This window comes from Aptenodytes forsteri, unplaced genomic scaffold (genome assembly GCF_000699145.1).
Source record: "Aptenodytes forsteri isolate BGI_AS27 unplaced genomic scaffold, ASM69914v1 Scaffold13, whole genome shotgun sequence".
Taxonomy (NCBI): domain Eukaryota; kingdom Metazoa; phylum Chordata; class Aves; order Sphenisciformes; family Spheniscidae; genus Aptenodytes; species Aptenodytes forsteri.
In genome coordinates, this window is record NW_008794543.1 from 3,488,944 (window position 1) to 3,504,985 (window position 16,042).

The following is a 16,042-nucleotide window of genomic DNA, read 5'->3' on the forward strand; positions in this document are numbered from 1 at the left end:
GGGACATGGTTTAGCGGGCATGGTGGTGTTGGGTTGACGATTGGACTCGATGATCTTAGAGGTCTTTTCCAGCTGTAATAATTCTATGCATGAAGAAATCCTGCTAAAAGGGTAACAGTTCAAGCATGATAAACCATTGAAAACCAAACAATTCTTTTCCAGTGCCACCTGCTTTCCCCTCCCCATTTTAATTTCTGAAGGAGTTAAATGATGAAAGGACTATGTTCTTCCCCTTCCCATATCATGAAGAAATCCTGCTAAAAGGGTAACAGTTCAAGCATGATAAACCATTGAAAACCAAACAATTCTTTTCCAGTGCCACCTGCTTTCCCCTCCCCATTTTAATTTCTGAAGGAGTTAAATGATGAAAGGACTATGTTCTTCCCCTTCCCATATCCCATTAACATTGCGGAAGAAGCCTTTCAATGTTCTTTGTAAAACAACTGTAAAGAGTAAGCCCATCAGAAGAGAAAGTAACGCACCTTCTCTGATGGACCGTGCTTAACAATTGCTTGCTATAGGAGCTTTTGAGGAAAGTGTCTTTACCTGTAATAATTGATTTAGTTGTGTGGTACTTATAATGCAGCTCATAAGGAAAAAGGCATGGATTTCATAAGAAGTTTTTGATCTGAGACTTAAAGTATCTGACTTAATAGTTCTTGTAACTTTATTCTATCAACTATGAGTATAGACAGTGTTATTCTTGGGCCAAATATGTTATCCTTGCCCAAGTTTTATAGAGGGTCTCTGTAGACATTTAATCATATTCATATCAATTTTTCTTGAATTTTACTAAATTATTTACTTCACTGAACTGCTGCAGCAGTAAGTCTCATGAATTTATTTTACAGGACATAAAAATACATCCCTTTTTATATCTCTAATATATATGGTAATTTTGTTTCACTAATTGAGTTTGTACAATACCCTAGCTGGCCACCATTTACACAGTGAGGGTCAATAGGTTTTCCAGTATTTTCTGTCTGTATGTTGTGGGTGTAGAGTCATTGTCTAGCATGACTATGGGGCTTAATGAGTTTGAAGTAGATACATCTTTTCAGAACAAAGTTTTGTTTTTTTTTCCTTTGGTAAGCTGTAATTTTACATTGTTATGCTTTGATTCCCCCCCGCCCCCGGTTACAGTTAGTTTCTAAAATAACTGTATTCCATAAATCTTCATAGGTAATCTATGCATGTTACTGAAATATATTCTAAGATAATACACATTAATTGTACAGTAAAAATTCTGTCCTAACACAATTTTGGTGTCTGTTTTGCGAGTTTACAGAGCTGGAAGCACCATGATATCTACTTGATATGTGCATGAGGAGTGATAAGATTAAACTAGAAAACCCTGTAACAGTTGGGGAACTGTCTTGGTTTCAGAGGCTTAAATCTCAGCACCTGAAATGTGAGTGAATTCCAATATTTCTGTAGACTTATCAAGGTCTATGTATCAGTGTACATGAAGGTAGATATGTGCCAAAACATACATTTGCTTTAAAATGATGTTTCTGAGGAAATGGTCGTCAACCACAGTTGCATTGAACAGTAGTGTCATATCTTTAATTGTTTTGCCTTTTAAATTGCTCAGTTTTTACTTATCTGACCACTTATTTAGGATAACATTTGTTGCAAGTAAAAAAAAACCAGAAACATTTTATACGTAGATTAGGGAAGATAGGGGCCCAACTGGTTAAATTACACTCCCGTAAAGTGAACTTAGACATTTAAGGGGGCCACTTTGGATAAGTCATTTTAGAAGCTTTAACTCTTGAATAAGGTGGTTTTTTTTGGGGAAAAAAACAGGCATACTTCAATATTGATTACGGGTTATCCCTTATTTATCTGTTCGTTAATAACAGTCACTTTGAGTGATACAGGACACAAATTGAAAGACAGTTCTCTTAAGAGTCTCTCTGAAACCAGGCTTTTTGGAAGCTTCACTATCTATCATCACCCTGACATTGTACATATCAGGAGTGACAAGTCCAGCAATTGTCTGGACAAATAATGTTATTTGAGAGTAAACTTCTGTCTTTCTCAAGAACTCCCCTTTCCCAACAGCTTTCAGCGTTCACTTGCCTAAGAATTGTGAGGGTTCCTATGATCACAATTGGCATAAAAAGCATACAATGTTAGAAGGATATATCTATGAACACCAAGCATATTATCTGCTACTTACCTATATTTGGCTTGTGACATACCCAGTACTACCAATGATGTCCATCATTAGGGATACAAATATCAAGAGTGATGCATGTTCTGCTCTACATTTGGAGTCCAGCTCAGGTGGAGATGCACACAGAAGCATCAAAAGCGTAGCAGAGGTGCATTAATTTGGCACTGCTTGTCAGTTGGTTCTGGTGATGGGCCCCTTGTAGTCAGTGCTTATGGCTTGCAGTCAGTTTGTGTAGATTTTTTTTTTCTGCTCATTCCCCATTTACAAACCTCTGTCACTGCTACTAAGTGATTCTACACATATGCATCGTTTGTTCTCCAGGTGGACACATGCATGTGCTGTTGTTCCACATATCTGTACCAATTCGTGTCTGTGTCATTGTTTATAGATCCACGTACGGGGGTAGAAGCAGCAGCTGTGTATGTGCTTGTAAAGGGAGTAGGCAAGAAAAGCAACTGAGGTAGTTGGATACATATGTGGGGGAGTGGGTAGTTAGAAAAGGAAAGGTAAGAAGACAGCGGAATAGGTCATGGCACACTTGCCCTTGACCCAGCAGCTTATCCCATTGCTTGTCCCTTCAAACTTAAGCAGAGTTACCCAGGGGCCTAGGAGAAATGGCTGGATTAGCCAGTCTCTATCCCTGCCAAAGTGAAAATGCTTGCCGCAGCACACTTTTAAAACTTTTATCTGTGATAGCCTGAAACACAAAGCGGTTTCACAGTATAATTATTTCACTGATGGAACATCTCAATAAGGAAGTTCTTATCAAAATTTCTCTTTTCTGGTCGTCTTCATTTTACTTCTAATCCTTGTGTGTCACACTAGATAGATCTCCTCCTCCTTAGAAGTTACATTTATCAAATATTCATGGATACTCATGCTTGCTTTTCACTGTTAGTTGGCAAAGATCCATGTGTTTAACTCTTAATCTTTCCCCATAAATTAGTTTCTCAGTCTTATCCGTGTTACTCTTCACAGCCTCGTGGTGAATATTACCAGAGCTGCACATAGCGTTTCAAGTGGGATCACAGCTAATAGAAGTAATGATTATTGGTTTTCTGCAGTGTAGTTTCATCTCCTGTGATCACCAGGAAGGCTTTATAAACCACCAGTAGCATCCTTTATCTCAGCTGTTTCTTCCTTCTTTGTCTGGTTGGATTCCTTGGTTTTGTTTGTATTTAGCTTAAGCTTAACCACTTACATCTTAGCAAGAAACAAAATTTTTGTCTTTGAGCTGCATCTGTGCATAAGTGATTTTGCTAATAGTGATTCCTGGCCTACAGCTCTGAGGTGACACATTGGCTGCAAGATCCTAAGGTGTTCCTTACAGCAACAAAGAACTAGCACTTTTTTTGTTCAAAATGGCATTAAATACCTGCATATCAAAGTATTCCATGTCTAGTTTCAAGAGAGAACGCTATTGTTATCAGCTGGGAAAGTTTTCCTGTAGATTTTGCAGCTTATGAAGGAAAAAGGCTATATTATTGTTTGTTGGTTTTATTATAGTAGTGAATTGGTGTGATTTATAGTTAGAAGAAACTCACTTAGGCTTTCAGTGCGCTACCTTTAACTCTGTGTTTTTCTCTTTGTTTTAAATGGGTCATTTTCCTCCTTAAAAGCTTACTATTAAAATGTTTGTAAACTTGGATTCCATAATGGCCCTATTTTTATCAATACATATCTGAAAATGTGAAGACATAAGCAATCTGTTTCTTTGCTGTTTCTCAGTTAGTTGTATGCCAAAGATGACAGCCACTTCACTAGTAATTTTAATGTGCTCCAGGTATTCAGAACTGTTGTGGCTGTGATAATTTTACATGGCATTATGTTGATACAACTGTCCTTGTATCATTCCCACTTTTGGATTGCTACAAATACTGGTATTTGCAGATATAAATCTTAGAAGCAGTCATTCCTGCTTGAGTAACATTCCAGGGCAAGTAAAGAATGACTCCATTTGAAATGCATTGTCAATTTGCTTAGTACATATTTTGCAGCTGATAGTTTGTGCTTTTAACCTTGACATTGCAATGGATAGAAGAACTCCAGGCCATATTCACAGCAGCTCCATCAGTCATGAAATAAGTCGGTTAAGATCCATCCTCCTCTTTGCACACTGCTCTTCACTTTTAATGCTCAACAAATATCCTATCATTTTAAATATTTAACAGTTTTCTTTGATAACACTTTGCAGTGCACAAAAACTTGTGTTGGTAGTAATTTTTACCTTCCTGTAGGTGTTTTGGTATGTTTCTCACTAATCCCCAGTTTTTAACAAGGGCAAGGACTAAAACTGTAAAACATTAGGGGCTAAGAGTGAATCTTTCAGATAATTTGTTTCTGGCTTGAACAGATCAAAATCTCTACTGAAAAGTAGGGAGCAGAGAATGCTTATTTGGTCAAGAAAGAGGTGTATAATCTGAATTACTGTTGGAATAAAATGCATGTCTTTCTGCAGACCTTGTTTTCAGGAAGGAAAGCTATTTCTTTTCAGAAATCTCATAAATCATGTGCATATTAGCAAAGCTAGCATACCACTAAGAAAAGATAAAATACTCAAAGAAAAGCCGTAGTGCTGTAGAATGCAGAGTGCTGCTACATTATTAATAGTGCTCTAGAAATTGTTGAAGTATCACAGTATGATTGTTTAGTGTTGGGAAGAACTCTTTGTAGCATGCGTTGAGAGAATGATTTAACGGAACAAGGAGGCTGTGTTTTTGCTTGCTACTCAAACCTTACATGTACCACATAGTGAGAAATTTAATGAGAAAGTACTTTCTAGAGTAAACTGCTTCAAAACTACAAGAATGGTGTATAGAAATATGCTAGTTTTGGTATCTAGACCATATCAAATAGACATGGTGCCTTTGGGAACTTTTTTCTCGTACAGTATGCAGTCTTTTTCCAAGCTCCACACTGCTGACTGTGAAAGGTGCAGTTTGCAGCTCTGTCTTCAGTAGTTTAAACAGAAGGGCTCGGGACTGACCTTTGAGAGTGATTGCCTTTCTCTTGACATCTTATGAGTGGGATTGTTGAAGATAAATCTCTTTCAATAAAAAAGGGAAGAGATGACAGGCCTCCCTCGGTGTAAAACTTTGACCTTTCACACATGCTGCTAAAGGATGGGGTGTGTTTTGTTATTGTTTTTTTCAGATAGCCAACCCTCAGCTCACACATTTATTCCACAGCAGGAGTATGCACGAAGGTGTTTCTGTAAGTGCTGGTTCAGTCAGTCAAAGTTCTCAATTCTGGTTCTTGGCTTCACTGCGGCTCACAGCTACAATTATAAAGAAATTCCCGATCAGCTGTATGCCGAACTAGATCGGTGCAAGTGGCACCTGTCAAAGTTTTGGCACTGAATCTCTGGCAAATCTTTATCTTCAGAGTGCACAAATGATGGAGACAAAAGCTGTATATTTGTCTTAGTGGCCTGTTGCTGTGTTATAGCAAGTCTTGGCTGCAGATCATGTGTGTGCTTGAGATTTTGAGTATTAATGTGTCAATTTTTTGACGTGGGGAAGGCATCTTCAGGATGTGATTGCATTGTTTTGCTTGAAATAATAATAAAAAAAGTATCTTTTACCCATTCAGACAAGATTGCAGGCTTCAACCTGAGCAGTTAAAGTATGTGCAAAGTTATAAGCAACTGAAAAAAATCTTATGATGAAGGGAAAGGAAGATCTTAAATATTGTCTTCGTAAGTCTGTTCTGTATGTGAAAACAAACTTCAAGCAATAATCAAGGACACTATTACCTTGGAAGCTGGCAGAGCTTTATCAGAAGCTCACGGCTTGGCAACATGAATGTGTATTGCTGGCACCTTTCTCTTATGAGATGCTCACACATGTGAGCGTCACACATTGTGTGATGCTTATCACACAAATGCTGATAAGCAGTGCTGATTAGGAGACAGGATGGAAGAAGTCTTGTGTAGTGGTGTATAGGTACGGCTGGGATCTAAACTTTGTCTCTGTTTACGTATTAAAAAAAAATATATCTGTGAAGGGAATAGGTTACTCTGTGTAAATATCCAAGGAGCTGGGACAATCCACTTGCTGACAGTTGCTGAGTTTGAAAGTTACCACCTGTTAACAGTACAACAATGCCTAAATATTGCATCCATTTTTTCTTGTAAGACATTGAGCCTCTGTAGGAAAATCTTGACTCTTCAGTAGCATCTATTAAAAAAAAAAATATCTGTGAAGGGAATAGGTTACTCTGTGTAAATATCCAAGGAGCTGGGACAATCCACTTGCTGACAGTTGCTGAGTTTGAAAGTTACCACCTGTTAACAGTACAACAATGCCTAAATATTGCATCCATTTTTTCTTGTAAGACATTGAGCCTCTGTAGGAAAATCTTGACTCTTCAGTAGCATGTGGTGAAGGTGAGTAGGAGTTCATCTGGCTGTGTAAATGTGGAAAAACATGCTGGCCTGCTCGTTCTTCTTGATCTAGCCTTAGCATTAAAAGAAATTTGCTTTGCATTATGAAGCTTGCTGATGTCAGAAGGAAAAAAAAATTAGGCCCAGATGGCATGATGCTAAATAGAGCTGAGTACGAAGTGTGCATGTAAAAAGAGGCCAATCGGTTTTTGCTGATCCTTTATAAGTGTGAGGAGGAAGAAAAATATTTGCTTTTCAATTCATCTTCCTTAAAGAGACCCAAACTGTGTATACGTTATAGCTGAGGAGAAATCTGCATGACAAAAGCCTCTCACTGCTTTTAGCAGGACAGTTCTGTTGTTAGTGCTCAGATTTCCCATCTCCATCATGTTTTAAACCTGGCTGTTATCTGGAAGCTTAATTTCATAGGTAAACAAAGATCAACCTTCTAAAGATGGGGAAAAAAAGATTAGTTGATCGCAAGTATAGTAATTGCTTGATTTCTCAAAATCTTCAAGTGAGCAAAAATTTTTTATGTACGTTTGAGTAGGTTGGCTGCTAATTCAGCTAGAAAGGGAGAAATATGTCCAAATTTGTAGTCACACATATTTCTAGTCAGGTTACTACTAGAAGATTTGTTTTTGAATAAGAACTGTTGATGCCCATAAAATGAAACCTGTAAAAGATTCAAGGAAGAAAAGCTTTAATGTTATTTATTTCTCACCTTGGAAGTGGGAATACCAGGTGCTTTTTCTGTTTTCAACAGTAATAGTTTCCTTCAAACAAATTGGAAACAAAAACCCAGGCAAGCTAAAATGTCCTGTATGGAGCTAAACTTGATTTCTTTTATACCATTTACACTTATTCCAAGATAACTCTAGGTTAGATTCTTGCTTCTATACATATTAAGGATACAAAGTAAAAATCAAGTGTACATTCTTGTTCAGTTACAGGCTGGTCATGTAGCTCTTATTTTGCAGTCTTCTACATGCAGTAGTGCTATGCATTAGTGCTCTCACTCTTTGGTGTGAGTTTATAATGTTACATGTCCATAGCAAAAGCTACAGTTGTTTTTTTAATTTGGTTAAGAAAGGTGACAATTCAGACATATGCTTTGATTCTTCTGCAGTAAAATTACATCCTTGACTAACAGGCTTTTTGCTGTATAAACTTTCAGTTATCCTGCTGATTAAATTTGCCCGGAAATATTTTGTATATAAGGTTACTGCTTGTAAAGGTCATTGCTTCTTAATAAGAGGTGTTTTATCTTTACCAGACATGAAGAAAAAACCACCTTTGCGCTGTTTTATCTGAATCTTCTTAGCGTGCCTCTTTTTTGCTCTTTTTATCACTCTGGTGTGACTTCCTCTGCCCCCACCCCAAAGAAGGTACTGAATCACAATCCATGTCAAACATTTATTTTAAAGGATGAGAGGAGGGAGAAGCCTCTATGCAAATGAAGATGAGAAAAGATCTTTCATACATCCTATATATCAGCTTTTGGGCTTTATTTAGTGTTTTATAATGTATCTGAAACTTGGGGAAGTAAACAGAAGCAAAAAGGTGAACTTCACAGGATGTCTGTAAACTGGAAGGATTCAAAGAGCTTCTCCATCCATTTCCTTGTCTAAAATCGAGCTGCACCCCTTATATTCACTAAGTTGCATTGTTACAGCATTCTGTGGGTGACAACCTTTTCAAAAGTACTAGGAAAAAAACGTGGGAGAAGGATTTATCCCATGTCTCCCTCTTCAGTAGCCATAGATGGCATCATCGCTCTCTAAGCTTCCTCTAGGCAATAAAGGTCTATGCTAATTCTCACTCAGTAGAAAACCATCTAGTAATTCTCCTCTTGAGTTTGTTACTCAGAATTGATCCCAAAGAAACAAAAACAGAACAAAAGGAATAGTCTGAACCTCACACTCCAGTGCTCTTTTAAATGAGAAGATAAGCAAAAAGCCAAAAAAGTCTGGTTTTGTCTGGTATAGCTTTTGCATCTGGAAAATTCGTTTAGGCCTGGAAACAGATGATGCAGTAACGCCTTTTATCACCATTGATTGCTTTTTATTAAGAATAGTCCAGGCAGGGATATAAGAATTGCTTCCTAAAGCTTTTAAGTTCATGACAGCTGACTTTCACAGGTGTTAATTCAGTTTGCTGTTGCATTTAGCATCCTTAAGTGTTCTTGTACTTTTCCATCAACATTTTTTTTGGAGTTACTAAGTTTTGCCTCCCCACTACCCACTCCCTCCCCCCCTCCAAAAAAGAAAAAAGTGATAGTGTTTAGAAAATGGCATGTACAATGTTTTACCTAGGTTCATTTTGAAACCTGCTCAGTCTGCTGTAGGATGGAATATGACTCTAAGGAAATATTCTGTATAATGCAGTGGAGAAAAATAGATTTTGTTGTGACCTTTAAGTTGAGCCTTTCTGTTCTGAACCACATTATTTTGCTAAATACAAGGGAACTGGAGCCAGCCAGTGACCTTTTGTTATCACGCAGCTTTGAGAAATGGCAAAAGTCATTCTGATGCTCAGAAGCTCCATTACAGAGATACTGTTCATATCAAACCAACCTTGAAAAGATTCAGCATTGTATTCCTATACAAGAACAATGTAACCATTTTCAATATTGGCATAAATTAAAGCTGCTTCTACAGAGACAGTGATGTCGGAAGTTAATTGCAATCCATGTTGTCCTCAGCCCTTTTTGATCCCAGAGGTGCTCAGTACCTCTGAGGGATGGATTTTCACCTCATCAGTCCTTTCAAGTAAGGAAGCTGTAGCAGAGAACTGATTAAATGATTTATCCTTAATTTTCTGTGACTTCTGTGAATTTGCATTTGTGGCCCTGTATCTTTGCTGTCATAGGATGGTTCACTTTCCACTGGTGTCTCATTCATAGCTTGCTAATTGAGAGATACAATGTCCAGAGGAAGCAGAGGTGTGCTTTATTTTAAATATTGATGTTGCAATTTAATCTTCTTCCTTAATCCCTTTTCCCACTCTGCTGCTCAGTGCTAAAGGAGACTGATTTGTTCCTGTCACTGAAAGATGTCTTTCTCTGATCTTTACAGTGCAGGGTTACCACTGAATGGTGACGACCCTCCCTGAGGTGCCAGATCCTGCAATTGTGGCACCTGTTCAAGATCTCCCCTTCCTCAGGGCTGGAGTGTTGGGGGCTTGCATGCCACTCTATAGCACCTTGCAAAGCTCTTCTCGGTCCCTATATGTTGGGATAGATTCAGAGCACAAAAAATATTTTGTCTAGAAGCTACCTGTGACTCAGGATTAACTCTGAAGTGTTCCTTTTATTTGTTTCAGCTAGCAGGCTGCCAAATCAAGCTGCTCCCAGGCTGTCTCCCGTGGTTCTCCAGAGCTGAGATACCATCTCCTGGACAATCTTGGTCCTCAGATGTGTCTTTCTAAAATTAATACTGAAGATTCTTCATGCAGATATTCCCCTTATCTCCTTTACCAGAGAGGATTTCACCCTTCGTGCTTCTGATGCTTTTCGGTTCTAATCATTGGCCTGGTTATGAGCATCTCTCTTCTGGCCTGTTTCTTTGGCAGGTGAAGTTGCATTGTAATAAATTGATAAAAGTGACACTTTGGGAATGTGCTTCCCGAGGAGGTGGACCTCAGCTAGCCCTATATCTCATTGGTGTAAATCCACAATGTATTCACCCTGTGCCTGAGCCTCCTTTTCTGGCAAGAAAGGCTTTCTGGATATCATTGAGTTTAAATATATTCTTCCAGGTCGTGTACAGATTTAGAATTAGTTATACAAACCTGTTAATGAGAACAGGGAATGCAGTCGTTACTAGCTCTTTAAAACTACACCCTATGAAAAAAAATGTTTTTGATGATAGTGTTAGAAGTGGAGCTGTGGAGCTATATTAGTGATTGATGTTCTGAGTGGTATGTTTCAAGTTGCATTCAGACCATGAGAGATGGATTGCTTTATTTTGATTGATGTGGGTGTGCTTGGTAGAAGGAAAGGACTTCAGAAAGACTCCTTATCTTTTTAAAGCACAGTCTAAAGACTGAAGTCTTCTGGATAGACAAATGGTACTGGGAGGTTTGGATCTTGATCCAGTTTGCTACTTGGGCCCATTGCAACATTTCCAGCAGATGGGCTCTGAGAGTTTGTAGATGATGAAGATAAATAATGTGCATCCACTGTGTCACTGACAACTGTTGTTCTGTTTTTAAGCCTCAGTTCCCCCATTTGCCACTGCAGTTCTCTCATCTCCCTATGCCTTCCTCTTCTGTCCTGGGCTCTCAGGAGGAGTGAAGCACTGCAAATCATTAGCCAGATACCAGAGGCCCAGCTGAGTTGTTAATCTAGGATCAGGTAGATGGAGGGATTGGAAAAAAACCAGTCCTAGGCTATTGAGTCTCCTGATAAGGTAGTGACTGGGCAAAATCTGAAACAGCTTGACCAGCCAGACAGTTCTCCCAGCTACTCAAGTGATCTCCACAACACTTAAGTGATGCTTGCTTTATAAAGCTGTATCCTGAAAATGCTTGAGAGATGATGGGGCAAGGCAGCCTCATAGCAATTGTGAAAGGATTGTGTTTTCAGTTAACAAAGTGGCTTTACAGTGCTTTTGTTCACTTTTAGGGAAGTGAAGTGGACAGAAAAGGAGCAGTACTAGGAAAGTTGGGATACCCCTTACTAGATGGGACAGTGTACTATTAAGGAGGGGGGAAGTAATCTCGAATGATTAACACTGCATCTGTATTAAGGCAGTGGAAACAGGGATAATGTAAGGGAGAGTAGTAGTGAAGTAGGAATGGTGCATGGTGGCTAGGCAATATAAAAGTAAAATATAAGGGCAGGGTTGCAAATGTAGGTCCGTTAGTTGGAGCTTTCTGGTTTGCTGGCTTAAGGGACCAATACCTCATTAAAGAATGCATCTGAAACTTGTGGATGTGGGAATACTTTCTGAGCAAGGAAACTGAGAAGCCTTTCTGGCAAGATCCACCATCTGTATGATGAAGGAAGTAGGATATTTGGTGTGCCATGGAGCCCAGCTCCCTATTCGTATTGATTTAGACAGAGTTGGCTGGTAGCAATAGTGATGTGTTGCACTTATACAAAACCTACCAGGCCTCAAACTGTCTGAGCTTTTAGTTCATCAGTTATCGGAGCTGCTTCAGTCTGTACTCATTTACCAGTTCATTCAATTGAAACATTTTATGAGGACATGAGGTACCTGTCTACTGATCTGCTTGAATCCATCTGATGTGGAGAGGAGACCTAATTTCTATTAGTTGCCATTGTCAACTCTAAATGTGGCATTAAAAAATTACATGAAATATCTGTAGTGCTGAAACACATGTGAAAGACCAGAAAGCTATTTTCCACTCATGCCTTTTTGTCTTCTTGCTTGATTTCTTGATTATGTTCTTTCCTGTGATGACGGGAAAAAAAACCTCTTTACACTGTCACAATGTTTTGCTTTGGGATTGTGGAAGATGTATTGTAGGAAGGGGGTTAAGTGAGACCCTGAATAGACACCCTGAATAATGAAGGCCTCTTTGCCTAACTGGCTTCTTGTCCATAATCTGGAATTTTCGTGCTTTTTTGTGAGACCACTGGAGGTACAATGTGGTCCTTTTTCAACACATGAGGAGATACATAAATTCCTATTTAGTGGCACAAGAGTACTTACTATAATACTACTACAGGAATTTGTTTTTATAGCTGAAGTGTAAATCCAAGAGCTGCAACTCATATTTCACATAATTAATAATGCCTCACTGTTTTCCTTTTGTTTATTTTAATTTTGTTTAACACCCAACAGCAAATTGAACTCTGAATTGTTTGTTTAATTTGTGTGAAACAAGTGGGGCAAGGTTAAGTCCTGTGTTCCCTGAAGGTTAGTTAAAGTGCTGGGAAAACACAGACAATACAGGTTCCACTGCACGTAAGAACAAAACTTATCTTTGGAACATTTTTAGGAAGGATGTATCATGGCTTAGTTCTAAGATTTCCAGTCCTGTTTGAAAAACTTTGGAGAAAATTTTTTTCACTTACCGTGATTAGGTGAAAGTGCACCTAATCTGACCACTAAAAGTGGATATTGGATAAACAATGATGTTGCCTTTTAACTTCCTGCCAGTCGAAGTTTTCTGTAAATCTAAATTTTTGTCTTCCTTCTGTATATACCGACTTGTTCTGTGCCAGAGCTTCTGTTTTTCTTTCAACCCTACAAATCAACTCATGGTCATTGGTGTTTTTGCCTTGATTCTCTGTTTCATCCCCTGTTGACACCCTTTGGTTCTTTCAAGACCATTCTCCTTGTTTGTGATCTGGCAGGAGGGTTGTTATGTTTGTCCCAGTGTCTACTGATGATAGTTAAATCTGCATCATGAAAAGATAAAAGGAAACAAATTCCTTTTCCAGCTTGCTTCCCTCAACTTAGATATTCTAAGGAGAAATCTACCTATTTGCTGCTGTTTGCTTGATCCAGCTGGCAGCATTGGAAATCATGTTGAAATCTTTCACGTACTTTTTTCCTTGCATGATCATGCTGCAGCTTCCCCATTTATCTAGCATTGTGCTTTGCAGGCATACCTATTCTCATAGACTGCAGCAATGAAGATAAGGCAGGCTCTGTTCAAGAGTATTAAGTTTTGGATTTTGTTTCTAAAGTAAATAACCACCTGGCACTGAAAGGGTTTGCCCGTTTTATCAGAGCAGGCAGTTAATCACTCATGGACTACAGGGGCTGCTTTTGCTGTTTGTTTGCTCCTGTGCCACTTCCCGTTGTTTGGGTTGTTTCAGCATATTGCATCATCCTGTCCAGAGCTCATGCAGAAATGTTAGCAATTCATCTTAGCATTTTCCCTATGTCAGCTGAGGTTGCAAACCAAACTAACATCATTTTTCAAAATGCCACTTTAGGTGGCAAAGAACTGAATCCTGCAGTCCTTACTCAGCCAGAAAAAAAAAAAAGAAATCTCGTTTGCTGATTTAACAGTACAGAATCAGACTCAACTGTCTATAGAATTATTGTATTCCAAAGTTTACCACTGATTTTAGTTACTATTTTCCGTCGATATTAAGAACAAACTGCATTACACTGTAGATTGTTTTTTACATGCTTGTAATATCTGAATGGTAATTTGAGATGTGAAAATTTATATGCTTCGGTACAGATTCTAATTCCATAATTGACTTGGAAATGTTACAAGCAGTAACACTTTTGAATTATATTAGTGGTAATAAATCCAGTCTTGACTACTTTTTCCTGTCTGTCTGGGGATTGTATGGGGTTTTCTTTGACCTGCAGTCCTAAAGTAACAAGAACTTTGACTGCATTGTTTGACAGGGTGAGGAGCTAGCAGGTAATGATTGCCTTCAAATTTCTTCAAAGTAGCTAAGCAGAGAAAACATCCTTTTATGTTCCAGGGAACTGAGGGTTCACAGTATCAACTCAGCCATATTGGTTACCACAGAATTCTCAAAGGGAAATTATTAATAATGAGGATGTAATCCCCAGTAAAACATGCTTTTCTTCTTGGATTCTCTACTGTCTAATAAGGGGTGAGCTTATACTTTTTAGAATTGTGGAGATCTGAAAAAGGCTTGTGTGCTCAAAACTCTGCCACTCTTTCAGTGGTGTCAGTTGATCTAATAAGGTATTGCCACTCTGTATAAACCTTGCCTTACTTCATTATAATGCAGTTAATATCAATCAGGCATGAGACACAAATGAAACAGGTGTCATTAATTTCTGCTCAGACTTGTTTGTTTTATGGTCAAGATGGGCTGCTTTAAGCAGAAAATTACCTTTAAAAAAAAAAAGGCAAGTCATGTTTTTAGAAGAGCTATAACTGTTAGAGTTGCTATTAAAATTGTAACTGATATGACTGAAACAGTCATACTTACTGAAAAGTACTGCAACTTCATAGTTTTCTTAATAAAAGGAAAAGCTATGAGAATGCAGGAAATGCCCCCATATCTATGGGTAAAAGAAATGTATTTTTAGAGTTGTTTTTCTCCCGCTTCCATAATGTCACAAGCATTAATTACTCTTTCCTCGCAGGTTGGCAGAATGACTACCCCCATTTTATAGGTTGGTAAAAATGGAAAGGTCAGAAAATTTAGGAGCTAATTCTGGCAGGCTGTGCTACAATATCATTTTTGTTTGGAGAGGACGTCGTTTTGAGTGAATCCCCTGACTGTTTCCCCACTTATTGTTGTGGGTTTAGTTTGAAGGGCAGTTTTGGGATGCGCAACTGGATACCTTCCAGAATAGCCTCTTCGGAAAGGAGTCTTTTGACTCTCTCAGTGAAATCATGGATTGCTATATGATTGAATATCTCATTGAAATGGTTTGAAACAGCCAGATCCCTAGATGTATTGGGTCAGAGTCCACCAGTTAGGGGCTGTTGCTCAGCTGCCATCCTACCCTGTAGGTTCTTGTGTTTCTGCTGTCAGTCATGTCTAGAGGGCTGATTCGACTCCTCAGGCCTTGCACTACTGTAGCTGAGACTGAAGCCTGAGGTTCCCTGAAGTAGGATTCTTGAACTCAATGTATTTTGGCCAAATCCCCTACCGTAGGGTAGTTTAAAGATTTTAACATTCACATTTGATATGTGACCCTGTGGTTTGATGGAGGGTCAAAACTGGCTGTGTAAGATGTGAAGCAGAAACTTGCACTGGATTTTCTGCATTCCAGATGAGTGCATTAAACACCAATGCAAGACATGTTATAGGACATATTTTCTCATTACCTATTATTAGCTTTCCTTTGTTTTAAAAAATATTTACGGCAGGGTCTTGAGTGTGTTTTTATGCTTTAGGGAGTTGCTGGCTATGAAACTAGTGTGACAGAGTCCCCTTGGCCACTGTATATAGATCAGAGGCCATATTTTATTATGCCCAGTTTTGTAACCTACAATTCTTTTTTTTGGTCTCTGTTTAGCTGTGAGGCAATTTGATTGCTTACAATATTCACAGGGTGGTATAATTGTTCCCCTTAACTCATCAGTTGCAACAGACGAAAAGCCTTTCCTGATCTTGATTGTATTCCAAGAAAAGATGAATGGGCTAACTGGTTTAAAAAAAAAAAGTGCAAAATGAAAGGGAGGATGATCTGCATTTGCACTAAAAGCAGGATGTTAGATGAAACCAGGCCTTTTTTGTCAGGAAAGCAATTCGGAGGTTGTAAGTCTTTACTTAGAAGGATCTGCTATTTTAAGGGAGTCAAAGCAACATTGCTTTTCCACAGACACCAAATGAGTATGCAGTATTCTGAAGGTGTATAAAACACTTAAAAGCCTGGATTTCATTTACTGCATACTTTAGCCAAGGTGTATTAATGTCTCATTAAAGAAATGAACAGAAAGGAAGAGAAGACAGGAAACTGAAAATATTGTGTGAACTGAAAATGTTATGTATGGAGTCTACAGAGTGGAATCTCTCTTAGTAGATGGTGCCAATCAGTTGCAAGTAGTAA